Source organism: Oryctolagus cuniculus, chromosome Y (assembly GCF_051225735.1).
Source record: "Oryctolagus cuniculus isolate XC-2025 breed Fujian yellow rabbit chromosome Y, ASM5122573v1, whole genome shotgun sequence".
Classification (NCBI taxonomy): Eukaryota; Metazoa; Chordata; class Mammalia; order Lagomorpha; family Leporidae; genus Oryctolagus; species Oryctolagus cuniculus.
This window is the reverse complement of record NC_142889.1, coordinates 9,927,705-9,952,412: the sequence shown is the minus strand read 5'-3', so window position 1 is coordinate 9,952,412 and position 24,708 is coordinate 9,927,705. Positions and strand designations below refer to the sequence as shown.

General features: G+C 39.0%; 1 pseudogene; it reads right to left on the bottom strand.

Moving 5' to 3' along the window:
- Window positions 1-11,317: 11,317 nt before the first annotated feature.
- Window positions 11,318-21,466, bottom strand: LOC149119209 (tripartite motif-containing protein 77-like; annotated as a pseudogene).
- Between the last annotated feature and the right edge of the window lie 3,242 nt (window positions 21,467-24,708).

Below are 24,708 nucleotides of genomic sequence, written 5' to 3'. Positions count from 1 at the left end.
CTTTATTTCTGATTCAATTTCTGATTCATTTATGGGTCTGTTAAATTTCCTATGTGTTCAATTTAGGTAGGTTTCATGTGTCCAGGAATCTGTCCATTTCTGATAGAGTTCCCTCTTTGCTGGCATACAATTCTTTGTAGTAATTTCTAATGATTCTTTTTATTTTTGTGGTGTCTTTTGTTACATTTCCTTTTCATCTCTGATTGTATTGATTTAGGTGTTTTTTTTTTTTTGTTAGCTGGACAAATGGTGTGTCTATTTTGTTTATTTTAAAAAAATCAGCTCTTCATTTGGCTGATCTTTTGAAATGATTTTTTTAGATTCAATTCTGTTGATTTTTTCTCTAATTTTAATAATTTTCTTCTCCTACTAGTTTTGGGTCTGGTTTGCTGCAGTTTTCCAAGATCCTGGAGATGCATTGATAGCTCATTTATTTGGTACCTTTCAAATTTCTTGATGTAATCTCCTATTGCTATAAACTTCCCTGTTAACACTGCTTTTGTGGTATAACAAAAATTTTGATATGTTGTGTTCTCATTTACTTCCAGAAAGATTTGATTTTTTTTTCATTTCTTCTATGACCCAGTATTCATTTGGGAGCATTTTTTTTTCAGTCTCCTCATGTTGGCATATGCTCTAGGGATTCCTGAGTTGCTAATACACTCCATCCTTCCATAGTGTTCTTGAAGATGCATGATTTGATTTCAATTATTTTGAATTTGCTGAGACTTGCTTTATGGCCTAGTACGTGGTCAATTCTAGAGAAGTTCCATGTACTGCTGAGAAGAATGTAAATTCTTTAAGTGCAGGTTGAAAAGCTCTGCAGATATCTCTTAGATCCATTTGGGCTGTAGTGTCAATTAAATCTATTATTTCCTTGTTGATCTTCCATCCAGTTTATCTGTCTGTTTCTGAAAGTATTGAAGTCCCCAAGTACTATTGTGTTGGAGTCTAAGTCTCCCTTTAATTTCCTTAACACTTTCAGTCTGCATGCATATTTGTTGGAAAGGTGTGTATCTAGGAAGCAGCAAATAGATGAATTTTGCTTTTTAATCCATTCAGCCTATCTGTGCACTTTAACTGGAGAGTTGAAGCCATTTACATTCAATGTGACTATTGATAAGTAGTAACTTTGTCCTACCATTTTTCAAAAGATATATTCTAATATACACTTTGAACTTCATATGATCTTTTACTAGGAGATTTTCTTCCTTTAACTTCTTTCATATTGTTGGCCATGTTTCTGTGTTTTGTATGTAACACATCTTTAAGCATATTTTGCAGGGCTGGATGAGCGGTGACATATTCTTTCCATTTCTGTTTGCTATGAAAGGTCTTTATTTCCCCTTCTTTCACAAATGAGAGCTTTTCAGGATATAATATTCTGAGATGGCAATTTTTTTCTCTTAGTACTTGGGCTATATCTCACCATTCCCTCCTAGCCTGTAGGGTTTCTGATGAGAAGTTTGCTATGAGTCTATTTGGAGATCCTCTGAGAATAATCTGTTTCTCTCTCGCACATTTTAGAATCTTTTCTTTATGTTTCACTGTGGTGAGTTTGATTACAACATGTTGTGGTGAGGATCTCTTTTGGTCATGTTTATTAGAAGTTCTATGAGCGTCCTGTACTAGGATGTCTCTATCCTTCTCCAAACCCAGAAAGTTTTCTGCTAGTATCTCGCTAAAAAGGCCTTCTAATTCTTTTTCTCTCTCCATGCCTTCAAGAACTCCTAGAACCTGAATGTTGGATTTTTTAATAGTTTTCTGTATGTGCCCAACAATATGTTTTTAGATTTCTAATGTCTTCTTCTTTTCTTTGGTTTGACTATATACTTTCTTGTGTTCTGTTTTCTAAGTCAGAGTTATTTTTTTCATCTTGCTGATTCTGTTTTTAAGGCTCTCCAATGTGTTTTCCATTTGTTCTATCAAATTCTTCATTTCATTTTGATTTCTCTTCAATATCTCAATATCATGTTCTACTAAATTCCTCATTTCATTAGATTCCTCCTTAATATTTCATTTTCACAAGAGAGATATTCTGTCCTGTCCTGTATGGATTTTTGCAGTTCATGCATTTATTTTTGATAACTTCTAAATGTTCTTATTATAAATTTTTTGATATCCATATTTTGCATTTCTTCTATCTTATCAGTTTCATAGTCTTCTATTGGAGTATTATGTTCACTTGGGAGCATCATGATGTCCTCCTTGTTTTTTTTTTTTTTTTTTTCCCTCATTTTCTGTGATTCTTGTTTGTCATTGTGGAGATATTTTTTGTTTTCTTCTTATTTTTTTTAATATTCACTGTGGTGGCTTTTTTCATTATACTATGACTCTGGATTAAGTGGATTGTCTGCTTTTGGTGAATCTCTAGAGGTTTCTGGTGGGTGTGGCCAGAGAGCTCTGTACAGTTCTTCAGGGTTAAGGGTGTGCCATAGGTGACACACCCAGGTTTGGCATGGTAAATCTTCTCTCTCTCTCTCTCTCTCTCTCTCTCTCTCTCTCTCTCTCTCTCTCAACTTAGAAGGGAAATAATTCTGCTCAAATGAGCTCTTCTACTCAATGGCAATCAGTGCCTGAGTGCTAGCCCCAGTGGGTATAATATTTGTCTGCTCTGTCCCAAGAACCACACAAAGGATCTGTGCAGTCCTCAGTGGATGCTCAGGATTCCCCTTCAATATCAATCCCCTGTTAGCCAAGGCTGCCCAAATTTGTTGCATCTCCCACTGAGGCTACTCACTGCTCAGCCACACTATGAGTTCACACAACCTCAGTTTTTCTTTTTATTTCACTGTCCTGGTTCATAAGCTCCACACAGTCACTAGGTCTTAGCCTTCTTTTATTTCTCCCCACCAGAGTCAGATTTTTCTTCTTGGCTGAGGGAGGGTGCAGCCCCAAGCTGGCACAGCTGTTAACATATGTCCAGGATGGTGCCTATTCTATCGCCTTGCTCACTGTTGTAAGGTGAGTGGAAGGAGAGAATTGTGTCCATAATGGTCCCTTTTATTTTTTTTCTCTCCTCTAGTTAGGCTGGTGTATTTTCCTGCATGGGGCTTCAAGCCTCATTCCCTCTAGGCTCTTGGGTACTGCAATTTCACCTCACCTCGCTTTCCAGAACTGGAGAAGAGAATCTCTCAGCAGCTGGGCTCCCAAGTAATGGGCTCCTGTGCCTTCCACACAGGTCCACCTTGTCCCTCTAATTATGGAAGAGTTTTCTCTGCAGATTTTTCCCTAACTCATCCCTGAGACTACAGTATCTCCACTGTTATTGAACTATCTTTTCCTGGACTATTAGTGAACTGCCTCCCTCTTCTGCCATCTTGGAGTCCTCTGCCTCCCCGCTTCTACCTCTTAAATAAAACTAAATAGTTATTTTATATATTGTCTGACAGTGATTCAAAATGAGCCTTGTATGAACGAGTACTCTTTGGAATGATACTTTGCATTAATTGTATTCACATCCATTATATCCAATGATACTTACCTGAATATATTATTGTTGTGGCTAAAAGTAAGTTTCTATTTCCATAATTTCTATTACATTTGTAGATTATCAGATCCAGGATTGATTAATATCATGAAGACATTGTCAAAGACTCAGGTTTTCATTTCTCAATCATACTCCAGATATTTGGTATTTTCTTTAAGCTAGAATATGTGTGGTCACAAAATCATTGTTCCAGGAACTATATTAAAACTCTTTTCAGAGGAAGATAAAGCAATTGTCTCTTCCTTGTCTTTCTTTTTTGGAGTAAGGACACCTTTTATAAGGTCTTAATAGTCTCATTACCTCATTAGAAAAGATAAATTCAAATGGCAATTACAGCAACTTACTAAAATAAAAACATGGTTGTTATGTGGAATATTACCCACTTTTTCTGGTTGAAGATTGGACTAGCAATATTGACTTCATGTCCATTTATCAGAAAGGCTATAAACAAAATTGAGATTATTTACAGAGTTGGAACCCATGGGTGAAAGACCATATTTGATAAATCAACACCCTAAATGGATAAAAAAAAATCTATTTCCTTCATTATGCAATACATAGCCTGCCTTGTCATACAAACTAGTATATCCATAAAAATAGTCAGCAGAGAATTCTCTTACTCAGTAGCATTATTGAGAGTTTTCAAAATATCTTCTTTAATGAACCAGAAATAATTCCCACCTTTTTTGTGCATATTTTTGCCTCAGAATCATGGATTCCAATATCCTTGAGAAGAATATGCCTACCTCATTTGCATTAGTTATTTCATGGAAGCAGTAACTATAAGCTGAATAATATCTATATATCTATTTGAAGATTCATAAGTAGTTTCTTTCATCCTACACATACAGAGAAGTAAATCTGGTTTTCAGATTATTGTCTATGTGACATTATCTTGGAAAAAAAAAAAACAAAATAAGAAGGCAGAAGGATGAAGGGTAAAAGAAAAGGAAGAGGAATAACGAGAAAAGGAAGTGACAAAATAGGAGGAGGAACACAGAAGATGAGGGAGAAGGAGGGGGGAGTAGAGAAGGAGGAAGGGAGGGACAGATATAGATTGATTTAATCTTCTGGTTCACTCCCCAAATGGCCATGAAAGTTAAGTGTGGAGCAGACTAAAGCCAGGAGTCTGGAACTCTATTTCAGTCTCCCACACAGTATAAGGGCTCAAGAACTTGAAATATCTTCTGTTTTTCCAAGGCACATTAGCAGGAAGCTAGATCAGAATGGAGCATCCAGGACTTGCACTGGTGCTCATATGGGATGCCCTTGTCACAGGCAGTTTATTCACCTGCTGAACCAAAATGATAGTTCAAATTATGTTTACTTCTTATACACAGCTCAGTGCATAGGCACTGAGGCATCATCTGTGCCATTATCATGCCAATGAAATGGTTATGTATTCCTATAGTACTCTGGCCATTATTCACTAACACTTATAGAAATAATGAGGAATCAAAATTTTGAGGTGTCAAATTTTATATAGCCCATATTTGCTTTATCATTTGTAAGGAACTTGTAAAACCAAGACTGAAAATTCACATAATTCACTCCTTTAAGTAACATTCTCAACAAGACATTTTACACTAATGTTGCCACACTGCAGTATTAATTTGTTAATTCTGTAGCCTTTACTTTTTTAACTTTTATTTAATGAATATAAATTTTCAAAATATGGCTTATGGATTACAATGGCTTCCTCCCCATAACATCCCTCCCACCCGCAACCCTCCCCTCTCCCACTCCCTCTCCCCTTCCATTCACATCAAGATTCATTTTCGATTCTCTTTATATACAGAAGATCAGTTTAGCATACATTAAGTAAAGATTTCAACAGTTTGCTCCCACACAGAAACATAAAGTGAAAAATAATAGATGATTTTTTAAATGATGATGAAATCAGATCAGACCTATTGTCATGTTTAATCCCAGTGAGAGTCAAGTTGGGAATTGATAATTTCTTTTTTTTTACATAAGATCAGTTTAGTATACATTAAGTAAAGATTTCAACAGTTTGCACCCCCATAGAAACACAAAGTGAAATATACTGTTTGAGTACTAATTATAGCATTAAATCCAATGTACAGCACATTAATGACAAAGATCCTACATGAGGAGTAAGTGCACAGTGGCTCCTGTTGTTGATTTTACAAATTGACACTCCTGTTTATGGCATCAGTAATCTCCCTATGCTCCAGTCATGAGATTCCAAGGCTATGGAAGCCCCTTGAGTTCTCCGACTCTTATCTTGTTTAGACAAGGTCATATTCAAAGTGGAGATTCTCTCCTCCCTTCAGAGAAAGGTACCTCCTTCTTTGAAGACCTGTTCTTTCCACTGGGATCTCACAGAGATCTTTCATTTAGGTTTTTTTTTTTTTTTTCCAGAGTGTCTTGGATTTGCATGCCTGAAATACTCTCATGGGATTTTCAGTCAGATCAGAATGCCTTTGGGCTAATTCTGAGGCCAGAGTGCTGTTTAGGACATCCGCCATTCTATGAGTCTGCTGAGTATCTCACTTCCCATGTTGGATCACTCTCCCCTTTATTTATTCTATCGGTTAGTATTAGTAGGTACTAGACTTGCTTATGTGCTCCCTTTGACTCTTACTCCTTTCATTATGATCAATTGTGAACTGAAATTGACCACTTGGAGTAGTGAGATTGCATTGGTACTCTTGTAGTGTTCTTTGGATCCTCTAAGTAAAGAATCATATTGTCTGCAAAGAGGGATGGTTTGACTTCTTCCTTCTCAATTTGTATTCCTTTAATTTCTTTTTCTTGTCTGATGTCTCTGGCTAAAACTTCCAGAACTATGTTAAATAGCAGTGGTGAGAGTGGGCATCCTTGTCTGGTACCAGATCTCAGTGGAAATGATTCCAAATTTTCCCTATTCAATAGGATGCTGGCCGTGGGTTTTTCATAAATTGCTTTGATTATATTGAGGAATGTTCCTTCTATACTCAATTTGCTTAGAGTTTTCATCATGAAAGGGTGTTGAATTTTATCAAATGCTTTCTCTGCATCTATTGAGATAATCATATGGATTTTCTTTTGCAGTCTGTTAATGTGGTAAATCACATTGATTGATTTGTGAATGTTGAACCATCCCTGAATACCAGGGATAAATCCCACTTGGTCTGGGTGGATGATTTTCCTGATGTGTTGTTGTACTCTATTGGCCAGAATTTTATTGAGGATTTTTGGGTCTATGTTCATCAGGGATATTGGTCTATAATTTTCTTTCAGTGCTGCATCTTTCTCTGGCTTAGGGATTAAGGTGATGCTTTCTTCATAGAAAGAATTTGGGAGGATAACCTCTTTTTCAGTTCTGAATAGTTTGAGAAGAAATGGAATTAGTTCTTTTTTAAATGTCTGTTAGAATTCATCAGTGAATCCATCTGGTCCTGGGCTTTTCTTTGTTGGGAGGGCCTTTATTACGGTTTCAATTTCTGTTTCAGTTATGGGTCTATTTAGGTTTTCTATGTCTTCATGATTCAATTTAGGTAGATTGCATGTGTCCAGGAATCTATACATTTCTGATAGATTTTCTTGTTTGCTGGCATACAAGTCCTTGTAGTAATTTCTGATGATTCTTTTTATTTCTGTGGTGTCTGTTGTTACGTTTCCTTTTTCATCTCTGATTTTATTGATTTTTGTCTTTTCTCTTCTTTTTTTAGTTGGGCCAATGGGGTGTCAATTTTGTTGATTTTTTCAAAAAACCAGCTCTTCGCTTGGCTGATTTTTTGTAATTTTTTTTGGATTCAAACCTGTTAATTTCTTCTCTGGTTTTAATTATTTCTCTTCTCCTACTAGATTTGGGTCTGGTTTGCTGCAGTTTTTCTAGGTGCTTGAGATGCACTGAAAGCTCATTTATTTGGTGCCTTTCCAATTTCTTGATATAGGCCTCTATTGCAAAAAACTTACCTCTCAATACTGCTTTTGCTGTATCCCATAAGTTTTGATATGTTGTGTTGTTATCCTCATTTACTTCCAGAAAGTTTCTGATTTCTCTTTTGATTTCTTGAATGACACAATGTTCATTCAGGAGCATGTTGTTCAGTCTCCATGTGTTTGCACACTTTCTGGGGCTTCCTGAGTTGCAATTTCCAGCTTCATTCCGCTGTGTTCTGAGAAGCTGCAGGGTATGATTCTAATTCTTTTAAATTTGCTGAGACTTGCTTTATGACCTAGTATATGATCAATCCTAGAGAAGGTTCTACGCACTGCTGAGAAGAATGTGAAGTCTTTAGATGTAGGATTGAAAGTTCTGTAGATATCTGTTAGATCCATTTGGGCAATAGTGCCAATTAAATCTACTGTTTCCTTGTTGATCTTCTGTCCGGATGATCTATCTATTTCTGAGAGTGGAGTATTGAAGTCCCCCAGTACTATTGTATTGGAATCTAAATCTCCCTTTAAGTCCTTTAACATATCTTTTAAATAGACCGGTGCCCTGTAATTAGGTGCATATACATTTATAATAGTTACATCTTCCTGTTGAATTGAACCCTTAATCATTATATAGTGTCCCTCCTTGTCTCGCTTAACAGTTTTTGTATTAAAGTTTATTTTGTCTGATATTAATATGGCTACACCTACTTTTTTTGGTTCTGTTGGCATGGAATATCTTTTTCCAACCTTTCACTTTCAGTCTGCATGCATCTTTGTTAAAGAGATGCGTTTCTTGTGGGCAACAAATAGTTGGGTTGTGTTCTTTGAGCCAATCAGCCAAACGGTGTCTTTTAACTGAAAAGTTAAGTCCATTCGCGTTTAATGTGACTATTGTTACATAGTAACTTTGCCCTGCCATTTTCCCGGAGATATTTTCTAGTATATGCTTTGAGCTTCCCATGCTCTTTTACTGGTAGGTGTTCTTCCTTTCCCTTCTTCATATTGAAGGCCGTGTTTCTGTGTTTCTGAGTGTAGCACATCTTTAGGTATCTTTTGCAGGGCCGGACGAGTGACCTCAAAGTCTTTCAATTTCTGTTTGCTATGAATGGTCTTTATTTCACCTTCATTCACAAATGAGAGCTTGGCAGGATATAATATTCTGGGCTGGCAGTTTTTCTCTCTTAGCACCTGTGGTATGTCTCGCCATTCCCTCCTAGCCTGTAGTGTTTCTGATGAGAAGTCTGCTATGAGTCTGATTGGAGATCCTCTGAGAGGAATCTGACGTTTCTCTCTTGCACATTTTAGGATCTTTTCTTTATGTTTCACTGTGGAGAGTTTAATTACAACGTGTTGTAGTGAGGATCTCTTTTGGTCATGTTTACTGGGGGTTCTTTGAGTTTCCTGTACTGGGATGTCTTTGTCCTTCTCAAACCCGGAAAGTTCTCTGCTAGTATCTCATTAAAAAGGCCTTCTAATCCTTTCTCTCTTTCCATGCCTTCAGGAACTCCTAGAACCCGAATGTTGGTTTTTTTAATAGTATCCTGTAAATTCCCAATAATATTTTTTAGATTTCTAATTTCCTCTTCTTTTTTTGGGTTTCACTGTATCCTTTCCTGTTCTCTGTCTCTAAGTCCGATATTCTCTCTTCTGCTTCACCCATTCTGTTTTTAAGGCTCTCTAATCTGTCATTTGATCTATTGAGCTCTTCATTTCATTTTGATTTCTCTTCACTATCACACTTTCCTGTTCTACTAGTTTCTGCGTTTCATTTTGATTCTTCCTTAAAAATCATTTTCATGAGAGAGATTTTCAATCCTGTCCAATAAGGATTTCTGTAGTTCAATGATTTGCTTTTGAAAACTTCTAAATGTTCTTATCATAATTTTTTTGAAATCTGTATCTTGCATTTCTTCTATCTCATCATCTTCATAATCTTGGCTTGGGGTGTTTTGTTTATTTGGAGGCGTCATAGTGTCAATGTTGATCTTGTTCCCTCGATTTCTGTGTTTATTGCTTGGCATGGTTAATTCTTTTTCCCTCACTGTGAGGTTTTTTTTTTTTTATAACGATGTCTGTGTTAAGTGGACTGCCTGCTGTTGGAGGAGCCTTGGAGGCTTGAGATGGGTATAGCCTGAGAGCTCTGCTTGGTTTTTCAGGGTTACAGATGTGCAAAGGTGACACCCTCAGGTTATGTATTGTAAATCTCTATTTATTTATTTATTTATTTTATTTTATTTTTCATTCAGGAGGTAAGTAATACTGCAAGGCTGAGCAGAATGGATGGTCTTTAGCTTCCGATCTCTGGCTTCTACCCAAAGAGTCTGTGCAGGCTCAGTTTCTCCTGTGGACTCCCACTGGGTTGCCTAGGCTACTGAATTGTAGCCTTAACTCTCCCCTTTTATTATATATGTCCCAGCTCTTTGGCTCTTGCTTGCCTTTGCAAGGTTGGCGGAGAGAGGAACTTGTCTGTACCAGTACGCCCCCACCTATTTTGTTTTCCTTCTCTCCTGTAGTCTGTTGAACTTTCCCACTTCAAAGCCCGCTTCCCTCTAAAATTCTGTCGGCCATTTCCCTGCCAATGTCTCCAGTTACTGAGCTCACCTCTGCCTCTAGCGCCGATGTGTGGACTCAGATCTCTGTGCATCCCTCTTCTCCCCGCTGCTGTCTGTGTCACATCAACTCCCCTTCCCACTCTGGCGCTCAGACTCTGTGGCTCCCACGGTTTGGTTTCCGTGTGGTGGGCGACCCTGCTCTCCCAGTAGGTCCTCTGAGTCACAGCCACTAGCTCTGGAAGAGTTTCCTCTGCAATTTTTTCCTGATCCTTTTTTCTGAGGCTACTGTAACTCCGCTTTTTTAAACTAAATTTTCCCGGACTATCGGTGCGGGCCCTCACTATTGTGCCATCTTGGCTCCACCCCACCTGTAGTCTTTACTTTTAATAATTTTTTATCCTTTCATTATTTTACTTTTTCAAATATTTCTTAAATATATCTCATGGTGTTTCATTTCTGGAAATGATAAGCAGGAGTGACATTGGCCTTCTCCTTTTGTTATTTACAAACTATGAAAGAGAATCAGAGTTCTGTTAGCATTTTACAAAATGAAAGGATAAGTTGCTCCCGAGGTTGTAGAACAATCAGATCTCATTGATTGCAGGAAGCTGGGAACTGAGGGCAGAGAGGATGCAGCCTGATGAGTGGAGAAGACAGAATTCCAGGCTGACACAGGGATCCAGGGAGGGTTGTCAGGAAGGAGAATCACCTATGCTCTGCATTGACCTACTTATTTTTGTTTCCACACCCACCTATTCTTTCACCTCCAACTAGCACCAAGAGCAAGCAAAAAGAAAATGTATCTGATACAATAATAAAAGAGAGTATTTTATTTATTAATTTATTTTTATTTATTTTACAGATAGAGATAGGTGAGAGAGAGACAGAGAGAACGGTCTTCCTTCCATTGGTTCACCCCTCAAATGACCACTATGGCTAGAGCTATGCTGAATGGTAGCCAGGAGCCGGATACTTCCTACTGGTCTACCACAGGGGTGCAGGTGCCCAAGCACTTGGGCCACCCTCCACTGCCTTCTCAGGTTACAGCAGAGAGATGGACTAGAAGAGGAGAATCCAGGACTAAAACCTGGTTCCCATATAGGATGCTGGCACCACAGTGGAGGGTTAGCCAAGTGAGCCATGGTGCTGGCCCAAGAGTATTTTATTTAAATAAAATAGAAATACAAATACAAATGGAAACAAGATGCATATTAAACATCAATAGCTTTAGAAATAATAAAATGAGTATGCCTCCCAAAGGTAAAATGAAGCTAAATAGAATCAATTATAAACAATCTTCCCAATTAAATAAGTCTCCAGGATAAGAGCCTCCTTTGCAATTAGAATTCCCAAGAACTTGGTCAAGGTTGTGACCTCTTGCTAATCATTTGGGTCCATGGAAAATGAAAGGTCTCAGAGGGAAATGGAAGTAGCATGAAAGGAACCTACAAATGAGGGAACTTTGGGCAATATTAGCAAAATTTCACTATGCCAAACTCACAATCCAGGAAATCTCTGACCCAGCCCCAGGGTGTCTGGATATAGTGAAGTAGTAGTGGGGAAGTTGAGAAGAGAATGAAATAGTCATCTACTCTGACACACACAAGTTGAAAGATACCTTCAGATTCAAGTCGCATGCCATTCCTCTTTGTCCAGGATTATTTGCAAAGTCCTACAGCCCAGTAATGGGAGTTTCCCACATCCACCTCCCAGTAGTGTTTGCCTGAGGTAAAGGTCTGAGCTACCATTGAAGGAGTGAAGTGTGAACTTGCTGGAAGTTGGGACATATCTGAAGAGTAGAGGCTATACTGCAAACACTTCAGGTCTTCCATTAGAAGCAATTTACATGTCCAAGGTAATGTACACTACAGTAAAAAGAGAACAGTGAATCCATAAAGTGGTAGTCTAGAAAATGTTTGACAGTCAAATAAATCCTTGGAAATAAAGAAAAACAACCAGTTTGTGCTGTTTGCTGAGGATACTACAATTTACTGTTTAATACTCATTCAAAAAATTCCCAGACACTCAATAGTTAGCTTTAACAAATCAGTACTAGTCAGCTATAGCACACATTTTAACAAAATGGGTATAGACAGTATATCACTGGAAATATGAAAAGAGTTTAGAAAGGTCTTTTCTCTAATCACACAGAAGAACATGTATAGAATGTATAAGAAGCAAAGTTCTGACTTCATTTTCACTATTCCACTAAACACTAAGGAGCTTGTTCTTACAATGAGAAGGAAATAGCCACTGGCCCTTGATTTACTTAAGCCTTATTACTCAACTATCATAAAATGAATGTAATAAAATAACAACTATATTAGTTATGTTTATACTGTGGTATTGTTATTAGCTCTGAGTGACTTATTTGCTTAATTTCTAAGTAAGCAAAGGTGAAACAAACTTAAAGTCTATGTGAGCCCTTTGTTTAAAAGAGCCTTTACTCTTATTAATTTTTAAAGTTTATTTATTTTCAAATTATTTGAAAAGCAAAGAGAGAGAGAGACAGAGAAAGATTCTCCACCTACTGGTTCATTCCCCAGATATCCACAGCAGCCCAAACCAGGCCAGTCAGAAGCCAAAAACCTAGAATTTGATCCAGATCTCCCACACAGATGATCCAGATGTAAGTACTTGAGCCGTCATAGGCTTCCAGTCAGGATATGCATTAACAGGAAATTGGAATTGTACTTACAACAGGAATCAAACCCAGGGACTCCAGTATGAGACAGAGGTCATGATAGTGACATTTTAACCTTTTAACCACTATCCAGGCCAAAGCAAGAACCCTATCGAGGCCAAAGCAAGGAGTGGCTTAACCTGATATACATCATGGCTGCCCTTGTGTCATTTTTCAAGCAGAACATATGATTTTGGGGCCATTGAACCACAACTCTGTGCATCCCATCCCACCGTCTCTACCAGATGTCAAAATTACTCTCTTTCCATCACTTACACAGCTCTGTGCAGAGTTGTAGGTTTAATCTCTTTATCAGCATTTACTAACATTTTTATGATTAATTAAATCTTATGATTCATGAAAGTTCATTCCTGGAAAATTCAATCTTTAAGTAAATATTTTTTATTTTTAAAAATTTGTATTTATTTATTTGAAAGGCAGAGTTACAGAGAGGCAGAGGCAGAGAGGGAAAGAGGTCATACATCTGTTGGTTCACTCCCCAGATGGCCACAATGGCAGGAGCTACACCAATCAGAAGCCAGGAGCCAGGAAACTCCTCCATGTCTCCCATGTGGGTTCAGGGCTGTGGTGGGATTCAAAGATGGGGCAAGACCAAAATGCTGTGTCCCAGATGTAAAAATGCTCTGATTCAGCTAAAGATTGCAAAACCAAGCCTTTAACTCCCAGTGGGACAGCCCTCAGCCCAGCAAGTAAGAAGGAATCCCATCAACATTAACTGGTCGATGCCCATCTTCAATCTGAGGCTGAAATTGACCCTATATTTAGATGACATTGCCTTTGTGGGTTTAATTGATATGGGAGCAGATGTTACTGTCTTAAAAGCTAGGGACACAAGAAAAATGCAACATTGGAAGACAGCACCCGGACCTAACCTCCAAGATGTTGGAGGATTGAAATTGGCTGATCAGGTCATCATGCCTGTAACTTGGCGAGATGAAAGTAGAGATACAGGAACCATCTTTCGACTAATTGCTGAGGTTTTCATGACCTTATAGGGGAGAGATGTGCTCTCACAAGTGCAGGAAGTCCTTACTACAGATCACAAATCTCCACAAGCCAATAGCTTTAATGGAGAACCTACAAGTAAGATGCATCCCCAATTCAAGGGGCCACTGCTCACCACATACAAAAGCCAAGCCCAATCCCCCATTGAATGGTAAAAACAGGAAACATCTGGGTAGAGCAGTAGCCAATAATACAACCCAAACTTAGCATCCTTAAAGAATTGGTACAGGAACAATAGGAAAAGGGACACATAGAACCCTCCACTAGTCCTCATAACACACCCATTTCTGTGATACCAAAGAAATAGGGAAAATACAGGCTTCTACAGGATTTGAGAGCTATTAACAAAAATATAAAAAAGATAGGAACATTCCAGGCTGGCATTCCCCATCCAAGGGCTATTCCTAATGGATACCACATAGTTACCCTTGATATCAAAGATTGTTTCTTTTCCATTCCCATTGAGGAGCAGGATAAGTCTTACTTTGCCTCTACAGTATGGGAGCCCAATTTCCAGGTCCCTGCAAAAAGATTCCAGTGGACAGTACTCCCACAAGACATGAAAATTAGCCCTGCCATTTTCCAAAGATATGTTTCTCATGCAACCAGCACACTTACAGATTAGTGCTTGGTCATACATTATGTGAATGATATCTTACTTGCTCACAAGAATGCAGCTACTCTGAATGACTGCCTGAGACAGTAAGAAATTTACAATTCCTGGGTTTGTCTATTGCCACAGAAAAGGTACAATATTTTCCTCCCTTTCAATTCTTGGTTTATCAAATCTCCTCCCATATATCTGCAATGGGCACAAACCTAAAAGTCAAGCATAAATACTCACTTAATGAACTTCAGCAACGTATGTGGCCAAATCAATTGGCTGAAGCCCTTCCTTCCCCTAACACCTGCAGAACGTAAGCCACTATATGATTTACTAAGGGAAACAGCCCTTCTTCAAAAATTGCATTGACACCAGCAGCCAAATCCACTATAGGAAAGCTTAATACCCAGTTGTCAAATTTAAAAACCTTTAGATATGACCCTCGGGTGCCTCTATTTGCCATAAACATATCTAACCTCAATGCCCCCTTAGGAGTTATTTGGCAACAACACAGACCAGTTGTTTGGGTGCACATAGTCTGGAGCAATTGTAAAATAGTAAACCTAGTAGATGCCATCCTTATGATGGGACTTAAATTAAGGTATTATATCAATAAAATATTTAACACAGAGCCAGACATAGTGGTCCTACCACTATCTCAATTAGAACTGTCAACATTGATGCAGAATAGCAGGCTCTTTCAAACTTTAATGATAAATTTCCCAGGACAGGTTGACAATCACCTGCCAGCAGACAGGCTACTCCAGACACTACGAGCCTTAGAAATAGATTATACAAAACATGTTTTCCCTGCTAATCAGCCTATACCCATGGCACCATGTGCGTTTATGGATGCCAATAAATTACTGTTTGGAATAGTGATCAAATCTTTAACAGAAAAATATAAGATCCATGTATAACCCCACGGGGGAACAGTACAGATGGGAGAAAAAAGAGCAATAGTCAAGGTTCTACTCCTTAGCCAAGATGGACCAGTAAATATATTTGCAGACAGCAAATACTCAGTACAGATAGAAAAGACAATCCCTTTTGCAGTCTCTAACCTGACCAATAAGCCAATTGACCAGATGTTCACAACACTTAAAGAGCTAACTGAGAACAGAACATACCTATGGTATATATCACACATAAGATCACACACTGGGTTATCTGGCTTTATTTTCCAAGGCAACATCTGGCACGACATCTGACTGAGAAAGAGACAGCATGTCAAACTTGGCAAGGTCCCCCCTGGATTTTGGCAAGAAGGCCCCTTGGTGTTTTGTGTGCTGTTCGGTTCTGTGAGGGTGAGCACAGAGCCCCCTCCTATGGCCTTTTCCTTGTCCTTGTCCTTGATCTAAGTGACCCCAGGTTAGGCACACACCACACAGAAGTGTATGTCACTTCTCAGCTCCTCCTTTAATTTCAGTTCACCCAGTGAATTCACATAAGGGACTGATCATCCCAGAATTCAGAACCAAGTCATCTTCCCTCACTGGAGAGAGGTGACACTCCAGAGACACCATGTGGGCCTTCGGCCTTGACCTATCAAGGAAGTCCCTCACTAAGAACAGGACATACTTATGATCTGATACACCATTATCTGTTTGTCTAACATAGGGAAACCTCCTGCAAAATGCTATCAACAGCTGAGGTGCTAGGAATTTGCTTTGTTATGGCAGCAGTGCTGTGCGGGTCTTTCCTCTGGCTAGAGTTGCTGTGCTTGCCACTGTTAAGCACTCAGACATGGGAAAGATACCCCCCTCTCAGAGTCTCATGCAGATTATCAAACATAGTGAATCTGTGAGTGATAAGAGCCTGACACTTCAGGTCCCTGTCTCACAGACAACAGTTGATGACTTAGGGAGAGAGAGCTCTGGCAGCAAAAAAAAAAAATGTAGCAAACAATGTAGCAATTACTAGTCAGCCACCCCCCACATACCTGTGGGATGAACTTAGAGGAACTCTAGACAATAACTCCTGTGAGGTCATCCTATCGACACCCAGTGAGGATCCCCACATTTGTGGCAGTACTCAGGCACCCCAGGCTCTCAGGGCAGCTGCTAGATCCCATGCCACCTGCATGTTTGTTGTTAATGTTGAATTGTATGAAAAATTCAGGGCCTGGATTCCAACACCCATAAGAAGAATTCTGATAACCAAGGGTCAAGGATATGCTTGTGTCTTTCCAGAGAATGCAGGACAGCCCATTTGAAACCAGCCAGAAACATCAAGCCTGCAACTGACAGCCAACCAGAACCAGCTGAACAAGACAGAATCTGCCTTGTTAGCAGATGCACCTGCCCTAGCATCCTACCCTGAGAAACTGCCCATAGCTGTATCTGTTACTGTTTTATGTCCCACTAGCTCTGATCAGCCACTCAAATGGCCCACAGCCTGTGTGCAGTCATGCCATTCCTGATAACCATTATTCCTCGTTCCTACCCCTATCTGAGCAAGCACTCCTGTGGTCTCTCAATTTGAGCTCTGGTTAGTCAATGATGGGTAAGAGATCCCCTGGGGGACAACCTAGGACAGGCACAGCTGCATATGGAGACCACATGGAAACAGGGTCAACAATGGTATGGCCAAGAACCATGCTTCCCATTGCTCAAAAATAAACAAAAAGGGGGAAATGTGGTGGAATGAAAAGGCCATGCCAAGGTGGCCACTGGCAAGTGAGCATCAGTTACTCAGGAATGGCTTTGAATCCCACCTGGCAATGGAGCCTGCCTGGCAACAGGCTGTGATTGGATGGCTTTGGAAATTGCCTGGCAACAATAGACCACCCCTTGACCAGATTTGCTGGTCTTGACTATATAAGATGTACCAACCAAAATAAACAAGTCTGCTGGCTGCTTGCCTCATGGCTGCTTTCACCTGACTCCTGGGGTCTGTGCGGTGACTCCACACCTCTTGCTCCCACCATGCTCCTCCTCTCAGAAGTAAATCCACTGCAACATTGTTGAAAAATCAACTGAAACACAGGGGCCCAAAGACTTGCACAACTTTCTTCTGCTTTCCCAGGCCATAGCAGAGAGCTGGATCAGAAGTGGAGCAGCTGGGACAGGAACTAACTTCTATATGGGATGCCTGCAGTGCATGTGGTGTTTTCACCTGCTATGTCACAAAGCCAGATCCAAGTAAACATTTAAAATATTACTACGAAGTTTCTAAGAATGTGAACATCAAAAATAACCATAGTTAAAATAAACTGAATGGATTTACAGTTTTATGTGCCATAATGAAAAATCAATAATTTATCACATCATCCCTCCAATGTCTATTGTTTATTTTTATCCATTCATTTATCCATTCTCTTGGCACCTAGAGCTCTTTACTCATAAGGGAACTCACAGTGATTTCTCCTTGGCCAGGATAAAGTCCTCCCACTTATAGAACCACATTTTTATTTTATCCTTGGCACCATTGCATTCTATTTTGCAATGTCATATTTTTGACCTTTCATATATATTGCTTTATCCCTAAATCATGAAAATATTTTGGTGTTGGAATTATACAACAATATGCCCTTTTTTTTGGTCAGGCTCCTTGCAATTGTCATTTATAAAGGTAGTTATAAAGACTTGTTGAAATGAATAACAGAAATGAAGAGAGCACTACATGAGAATCTACTGATGTGAGCAATGTTAATGCTGCTGTCACAGAGTGCTGCCTCTTGCCTCTGAAGAAGTTAAGCCCTTTTGGCATCCCAGTGGTGACCCAGGAACTGAGCTGTGGGTTCACAGGCTGAGGCAGATACAGTTGCACTGACTCACTCCTGTAAAGGAAAGGACCTGCTGACAACATGCCCCCAAATGTATCATTATCAAACCATGCAAGATGCTCTATCAGCACCCTTCACAAATAAATATGAATTGAACTCAGTAAATAGTGCAAAAAATAATAGTTTAAAGATTTATTTATGTGAAAAACAGACTTACAGATACAGCAGGAAGAAGGGAGAGAGGAAGGAAGAGAGAAAGAAAGAGACAGAGAAATCCTCCATCAGCTAGTTTACTCACCACATGGCCATGATGATTTGATCTGGGCTAGGCTTAAGCCAGGAGCCTGGAACTCCATCTGGGTATCCCACACAATGAAGAGGCCCAAGCACTTGAAGCATCTTCCAATGCTTTTCTCTTCAAAATAGGAGGGAGCTAGATCAGAAGTAGAGCAGCTGGGTCCCTCCTTCATTTGCTAGGCTCTTTAAATGTCTTTGCTTTTCTTCATGAAGGTACTGATACACTGTACGATACTCAGCATTGATCATCACCAACCATAGGTTTATCAATGCCTGCAACGACATTTGGCTTGTTAGATCACACATCTATTTGGTTTTATTCTGTCCTTATCTCCTTTTCTGCTTTGTCTTCTGATGTAGTAATTACAGTTTTATTCCTTTATGCTTTTAGGTATCCCAGATTTTGCTTTCTTCCACTTTTCTTCCCTCCCATCCTACCTTCCTACTCATTAATTTTCCTGCATCATTGTTTCCACATCTTTTCCTTCAAATTTCCATGTTTTATGTAAATAAACCTTAAGATTTATTTGTGTATGGTTTCATATGATATTCTAATCTTTGTTCCTAAATCTAAAAATCCATTCTGCTCAAAGCTTCTCAGAAACTGACTGGACACTCTCAGCAAAAGAACAATTTACTACTTTAGTACAACAGACAACATCAGACATTATCTTTCTAAATTACTTTCATTCCCAAACCCTATGTTTCCATCAATGGTTGGTTTTTTGTGCCTCCTACTTCCCAAGGCTACTCATACCTGCTCTTTCTCTAGACTACTATCCTGAGATATTTATTCTTGCTTTCAACCTCTGTCTCTTTCTGTATTGAATTTTTAATTCATGTTTCTCTCTATCTTCACTCCCACCCTCTCTCTTTTCCTTTACCTCCACCTCTCCTTATTTATAGGGTATGTGTCTATCTTTTTGGTCTCTTTCTCTGAATCTCTTTCACTTAATTGCTTTTTTAAAATGTCTCTTCCATTCTTTCTATATAGCCTTTAAGCATGTGCAAACTTTCAGATCTACTAAGGGAAAAATAATAGAACAAAATCTCCTTTCCAAATGACTTCTTTCTCTTGCTAAAACTTTATTTCTATCAAGGTCAGACTTACTGATCAAATGCAATCATACTTGCTGTGGCCATGTGTGAGACCAACCCTTACAGTTCTTACAGTTTTTGAACTATGTATTACAACTCACCAAGAGCCTTCCTTCCCAAAACCTCACTTCCCTTATATGTACATTTGTATTATTTTCCACTCATTTGTTTGACTTATACATTGCATTTTCTGCCCCTGAAATATGTGTTCTCAGAAAGCCATTTATCCATTCTCTTGGCACCTAGAGCTCTTTACTCGTAAGGGAACTCACAGTGATTTCTCCTTGGCCAGGATAAAGTCCTCCCACTTATAGAACCACATTTTTATTTTATCCTTGGCACCATTGCATTCTATTTTGCAATGTCATATTTTTGACCTTTCATATATATCGCTTTATCCCTAAATCATGAAAATATTTTGGTGTACAGTGGGTCCAGCATAAAATTTCAACATTAGTTTACCCTATAGAGAAACATGGACTGTTTTTTCTAGTGAGCCCACTAGGAGATATTATAACCTAACTCAAGTTCTTCCTCTGTGTATTACTGTAGTGTCCTTTCTCAAATTGCTTCAGAGACAAGGGCTTATAAAACTTACTTGCCATGGCCGGCGCCGTGGCTCAATAGGCTAATCCTCCACCTTGCGGCGCCGGCACACCGGGTTCTAGTCCCGGTTGGGGCGCCGGATTCTGTCCCGGTTGCCCCTCTTCCAGGCCAGCTCTCTGCTATGGCCAGGGAGTGCAGTGGAGGATGGCCCAGGTGCTTGGGCCCTGCACCCCATGGGAGACCAGGAAAAGCACCTGGCTCCTGGCTCCTGCCAGGATCAGCGCGGTGCGCCGGCTGCAGCGGCGGCCATTGGAGGGTGAACCAACGGCAAAAGGAAGACCTTTCTCTCTCTGTCTCTCTCTCTCTCACTGTCCACTCTGCCTGTCAAAAAAAAAAAAAAAAAAAAAAAAAAAAAAAACTTACTTGCCATGTTCTGATTATGCTTGTCTCTTTCTTTAAATTCCTCTGATTTTTCTGTCTCTTTTTCCATACAGACTTCATTTGCTTTAGGAGTTTATCCTGAAAAAGAAATATAAATTTGAGCATTAGAAAAGAAAAATATAGTACATTTCTGCTACTTGTTAAAGACATGTGGATATACAGAAAGTAACTAAAGCATAAAGACAGCAGAAATAGTGGACATTTCCTAGAGAAATCTGTCATATATGAGAGATCTCTCAAACCAAGGATAGATTTCCTGAATCTAATGTGACCCATTATCTGAGTAATACAGCACTGAAATTATATGTAACCTGGTAAATTTTCAGAAGGGAATCTTGCTTCATATTTTATTTTGAAATGCTGTTTTTGTCTATGACACTCTGAGCAGATTTAGATACAGTAACATAAGTTCATTGTGATCATGACTAAATTAGCCAGTGACTGTCATGGCCACCAGAAATTTATACTGATACTTATCCTGAAATATCAGAATTATAATATCATCATCTTCATCATCTTTGCACATTCCTCTGTCTCAGCCCAAGAAAATTTAAGCTACAGGTGACCAGAGCTATTTGTATGGTTTCTTCACTGCTCCATCTCACATGTTCAGAATAATGACTAACATGTGATGGTTAGTAATTTTATTTTTTTAATTGCACAAAAGGATAACAACAATAATAATTGGCATATCCTTGCTTTTGCCTGTCAGTTTCAGGTAAACATGCACACTTCAATACTCTTCCTGCAGTATTCAGCAACCGTCTGTATTTGGCAAAGTTTGTGAGTGGCATGTTCTGGGGATTCAGAGCAGAGCACACACAGAAAGCTATTGTCAGTTTCACAGATGAGGTTCTTTCTGGTGTGTCATACAGATTATGGTGTGAGGAGCTTGTTTCTCAGCAAATATAATACCTTGTGAATCTATTTTCTGTGGTATTGGCTGGCATACAGAGTAGCAAACAGGAGGTTGGACATCTTCCAAGAAGATGCAGAAACAGGGACTACAAAATCTGTGTCCACAGGTAATTGTGACAGGGTCTGTGAAATATTCTGTGCGTATGGAGCAGATGAGCTTATTCAGGGAACACTGTAGGCTAAGAGAACTCATATTTCTGAGAAAATGAAAGGAAAATATCATTCTTTACCCCTGAGCATGTGAGATGACCTTAAATCTAGAGGATCTTAGAAAAGGACCTCTACACAATAGGAGGTGCAGTTATAGAGAAATTTACCAAGAAGGTTCAAAGTAGTTCTGTAGGCAGTTATGGAAAAAGAGGTTCAAATTGTATTTATTACAAAGTAAAATTTTCTTTGTTTAGCTGAATGTACCAATAAATCCTAGAGAAAGATAATCCTTGGTGATCACATGAAAAATCAGGGAATACAGGATCCTGGAGAGGGTGATGAGAGATCATATACATGTGAAAATAACTATTGAGTGCTTACCTTATAAGGGATTCACATGAAGTTTTCTGCTGTTCATCAATGCCAAAGTGAGAAAGACAATCAGTGCTAATATGGCATCATGGTTATAAGCACAAGTTGGAAGCTCGGTTGCCCAGGTTTGATTCCCATACCCATCACATAGAGAAGCAATATATATGATAATGTACAAAATCATATCATACATATTTAGGTACTATATACCAATATGTAAGTTACACATGCATAAACACACACAAAGAGAGAGAAGATAAATTAAGTCAGTACTTCGCACAAGATTTAATTACAGCAGGAAAATGATATTGTAGGATGGAAAAGCAGGCAACCATGAGAAAGGAAAAGATGGGAAGGAGAGGAAGTATATAGGCCCTTAGAAGGAGGCAAGAAAGAAAACAAACAAGCAATTGAGAGAGAACTCTGGTTTGCAGCAGTAATAATTGAATGACCCAGGAAGTCTTTTTAAAGCTCTAAAATTTGTTTTTGACTTTTTAATGAAATAAATATCTAGGACAAAAACACATTGGATAACAATTGGGATAGATGTGTTATCTATTTCTTACACTCAGGATTCTAAGACTTCCAGGTCACAATCCATAGATCTCAAGAATTGCTACCTACATCTCACCAGCCTGGCTCAAGACCTTCAGCAGGAAATAGCCAGAGGTCTCAGCCCAAGGGCTCATAATACAGAAGTTGCACATTAGCCATTTGGAAGTTCCTGCTTGTAGTCCTCAATTTGTAGGGTTGGGACAAAATGCTACATTTGTGCTTTCAGAAAAATCCAAAATGAACCCATAGATGATTCATTGGGGCCTTGGGTCTCTCTCTTTCTCTCTCTCTCTCTCTCTCCCCCCCCACTGACTCTCCTTCTCTGTAACTCTGACTTTCAAATACAAAATGAATCTTTTTTTTTAAAAAATATTTTCCAGCTTTCCTCCAAGATGGCAGATTAGGGAGGGAGCACACTGATAGTCCAGGAAAGGGTGATTTAATAAAAGTGCAGATACTATAGGTTCAGAGAAGTGTTAGGGAAAAAACAGCAGAGCAAACTCTTCCAGAACTAGTGGACATGGTGGACCTACATGGAAGGCATGGGCGTCCATGGTTCAAGGCCCCAGACACAGAATCTATGCACAAGCACTGGAAAGGGAGGTAAGGTCAAACCTCAGTAGCCCAAGACACTGGCAGGAAGGCAGAAGGAAGAGCCTAGAGGGAACAAGGCTTGAAGCCCCATGGGAGAAAGTTCACCAGCCTAACTAGAGGAGAGTATATAGATATAGATATAGATATAGATATAGATATAGATATAGATATAGATATAGATATAGATAGATATAGATATATAGACAAAAAGCAGGTGCCATTCTGGACATATGTAAAAGCTGCACTTGCCATCAGCCAAGCAGAAAAACCTTACTCTGGTGGGGAGAAATTATAGGAGGTTAGGACCTACTGAATGTGTGGAGCTAATTAACTGAGACTGTGAAAAAAAATGAGAGTCTATGAAAAGACTCATGGAGTACTGGAGATGTGAGTACTCGCTTGGGAGGGGAGACGTCAAAATCTCGGTAACCTTGGCAACCCAGTGGAAGACCGTGGGAATTTGAACTTACACTGAGGAATGCACAGATCCTTTGTGAGGTCCTTGGGACAGAGCAGACAAATATTATACCCACAGGGGACAGAGCTAAAACAATGACTGCCTTCAACTCCACTCAGCTTCGTGCATTTACTTCCCTACTAAATGAGAGAGAGAGAGAGATTTACCATGGCTAACCTGGGTATGTCACCTTTGGCACACCCTTAACCCTGAAGAACCGAACAGAACTCAACGGCCACACCCATCACAAGCCTCTAAGGATCCATCAAAAACAGACAGTCCACTTAATCTAGGGCCATAGTATACCAAGAAAAACCACCACAGTGAGGAAAAAAAAAAGAAGAAACCAAAGAATATTCCCAAAATGACAAGCAACAAACATAGAAACTGAGGAAACAAGAAGGAAGATATTATGATGTCCCCACATGAATGAGGCACTCCAATTCAAGATTATGAAGATGATGAGATAGAAGAAATGCAAAATATGTATTTCAAGAAATTTATGATAAAAACATCTAGAAGTTATCAAAAGCAAATTCTTGAAATACAGAAATCCTAATTGGACAGGATAGAAAATCTCTCTTGTGAAAATGAAATATTAAGGAGGAATCAAAATGAAATGAAAAAACTAGTAGTACATGAAACTGTGAAACTGAAGAGAAATGAAAATGAAAAGAGAATTCAATGGATCAAATGACAAACACATTAGAGAGCCTTAAAAACAGAATCAGTGAAGCAGAAGAGAGAATATCAGACTTGGAATACAGAGCACAAGAAAGTACACATTCTAACCAAAGAGAGGAGGAAAAAATTAGAAATTTAAAAAATATTGTCAGGAATCTACAGAATATTATTAAAAAAACCAACATTTGGGTTCTAGGAGTTCCTGAAGGCATGGAGAGGGAGAAAGGATCAGAAGGCCTTTTTAGTGAGATATTAGTAGAAAACTTTATGGGTTTGGAGAAGGACAGAGACATCCTAGTACAGGACGCTCATAGAACCTCTAATAAACATGACCAAGAGCTCCTCACCACGACATGTTATCAAACTCTCCACAGTGAAACATAAAGAAAAGATCCTAAAATGTGCGAGAGAGAAACATCAGATTATTCTCAGAGGATCTCCAAATAGACTCACAGCAAACTTCTCATCAGAAACACTACAGGCTAGGAGGGAATGGCGAGACATAGCACAGGTACTAAGAGAGAAAAACTGCAAGCTCAGAATATTATATCCTGCTAAGCACTCATTTGTGAATGAAGGTGAAATAAAGACCTTTCATAGCAAACAGTAATTGAAAGAATTTG